This window comes from Triticum dicoccoides, chromosome 3B, assembly GCF_002162155.2.
Source record: "Triticum dicoccoides isolate Atlit2015 ecotype Zavitan chromosome 3B, WEW_v2.0, whole genome shotgun sequence".
Lineage (NCBI taxonomy): Eukaryota > Viridiplantae > Streptophyta > Magnoliopsida > Poales > Poaceae > Triticum > Triticum dicoccoides.
In genome coordinates this window covers 389,400,542-389,403,346 of record NC_041385.1, presented here as the reverse complement: position 1 = coordinate 389,403,346, position 2,805 = coordinate 389,400,542, and positions in this window count along the sequence as shown.

Below are 2,805 nucleotides of genomic sequence, written 5' to 3'. Positions count from 1 at the left end.
CGCGCCCACGACCGCACACACGCGCCCCGCCTCTGTCCCCGTTGGCCGCGGCCACGCTCGCCGGTGCCCGCTCTCGCGCGCTCCGTCCCAGGACTCCTCTCCGCTGCGGTGGCCGCCGGCGCTGCTGCCCCCACCTACCGCGGCCGTCGCCGCCGGCTGTGGCCCGCGCTGCTCGCGCCCACTCCGGCCCCGAACCGGCCTCGCCTTGCTATCGGGCAGGGGTGCGGCTTCGCCCGCACCAGCCTGCCCGTATGCCCGTTAGGGGCCTTGGCCTATGACAGGGGGCCCCACGCCCAGAACGGTTTTATAAAAAAAAGAATAAAAAAAATATATTAAATAAATAAATAATAATTAAATTAATTAATTAATTAAGGAATTAATTAAGTTAATTAATCATAATTAGATTAACCTAATTAACTAATTAGTTTAATTAAACAGTAGTTAGATTAGTTAAACAGTGATTAGCCTAAAAAGTCTATGACCAGTGGGTCCCACACGTCAGATTGACCAGTCAACACCCCTGTTGAATGCTGACGCCATGCTGACGTCATGCTGACGTCAGCATACACTATTCTGGATAATGTTAGGGTTAAATAATTAAATAAATTCCAGAAAATTCATAAAATCTTTAGAAAATCATATCTTTTAATCCGTAACTCGGATTAAAATATTTTCAACACGAAAGTTGCTCAGAACGACGAGACGATTCCGGATACGCAGCCCGTTCGTCCACCACACACCCCTAACATATCAAACTCGCAACTTTCCCCCTCCGTTCCTCTGCCCGAAAACACGGAACCCCGGGAATACTTTCCCGGATGTTTTCCCCCCTTCACCGGTATCACCTACTACCGCGTTAGGGCACACCGAACACCGCGTATTGCCTTAATATATTTTGTGGTGCTTTGTTTGCTTTGTATTCATTATTTCTTCCCCCTCTTCTCTCCGGTAGACTACGAGACCGACGCTGCTGCTGACCAGTTCGACTACGGAGTTGACGACCCCTCTCTCTTGCCAGAGCAACCAGGCAAGCCCCCCCCCTTGATCACCAGATATCGCCTATTCTCCTCTATACTGCTTGCATTAGAGTAGTGTAGCATGTTACTGCTTTCGTTAATCCTATTCTGATGCATAGCCTGACATTGTCGCTACATCTGTTGATACCTTACCTGCAATCCTAAATGCTTAGTATAGGATGCTAGTTTATCATCATTGGCCCTACATTCTTGTCAGTCTGCCTTGCTATACTATCGGGCCGTGATCACTTGGGAGGTGATCACGGGTATATACTATACATTCATACATACTATACAGATGGTGACTAAAGTCGGGTCAGCTCATTGAGTACCCGCAAGTGATTCTGACGAGGGGGCTGAAAGGACAGGTGGCTCCATCCCGGTAGAGGTGGGCCTGGGTTCCCGACGGCCCTCGACTGTTACTTTGTGGCGGAGCGACAGGGCAGGTTGAGACCACCTAGGAGACAGGTGGGCCTATCCCTGTTCGGCGTTCGCGGATACTTAACACGCTTAACGAGATCTTGGTATTTGATCTGAGTCGGCTACGAGCCTATACGCACTAACCATCTACGTGGGAGTAGTTATGGGTATCCCGACGTCGTGGTATCAGCCGAAGCACTTCAGACGTCAGCGACGGAGCGGCGCGCGCCGAATTGGACTGGAACGCCACTAGGCTAGGTCTGCTTTCGGCCGCCCACGCAACGTGCAGGTGTGCTCAGGGCGATGGGCCCAGACCCCTGCGCGCTTAGGTTTAGACTGGCGTGCTGGCCTCTCTGTTTTGCCTAGGTGGGGCTGCGACGTGTTGATCTTCCGCGGCCGGGCATGACCCAGGAAAGTGTGTCCGGCCAAATGGGATCGAGCGTGTTGGGTTATGTGGTGCACCCCTGCAGGGAAGTTAATCTATTCGAATAGTCGTGATCTTCGGTAACAGGACGACTTGGAGTTGTACCTTGACCTTATGACAACTAGAACCGGATACTTAATAAAACACACCCTTCCAAGTTCCACAGACAACCCGGTGATCGCTTTTCTACAGGGCGACGAGGAGAGGATCGCCGGGTAGGATTATGCTATGCGATGCTTCTTGGAGTTGCTACTTGGAGTTGCTACTTGGAGATGCTACTTGGAGGACTTCAATCTACTCTCTCCTACATGCTGCAAGACGGAGGCTGCCAGAAGCGTAGTCTTCGACAGGATTAGCTATCCCCCTCTTATTCTGGCATTCTGCAGTTCAGTCCACTGATATGGCCTCCTTACACATATACCCATGCATATGTAGTGTAGTTCCTTGCTTGCGAGTACTTTGGATGAGTACTCACGGTTGCTTTCTTCCCCCTTTTTCCCCTTTTCCTTTCTTTCTGGTTGTCGCAACCAGATGCTGGAGCCCTGAAGCTAGACGCCACCGACAACGACGACCCCTACTACACCGGAGGTGCCTACTACTACATGCAGCCCGCTGACGACGACCTGGAGTAGTTTAGGAGGATCCCAGGCAGGAGGCCTGCGCCTCTTTCGATCTGTATCCCAGTTTGTGCTAGCCTTCTTAAGGCAAACTTGTTTAACTTATGTCTGTACTCAGATATTGTTGCTTCCGCTGACTCGTCTATGATCGAGCACTTGTATTCGAGCCCTCGAGGCCCCTGGCTTGTATTATGATGCTTGTATGACTTATTTTATTTGTAGAGTTGTGTTGTGATATCTTCCCGTGAGTCCCTGATCTTGATCGTACACATTTGTGTGCATGATTAGTGTACGATTGAATCGGGGGCGTCACAAGTTGGTATCAGAG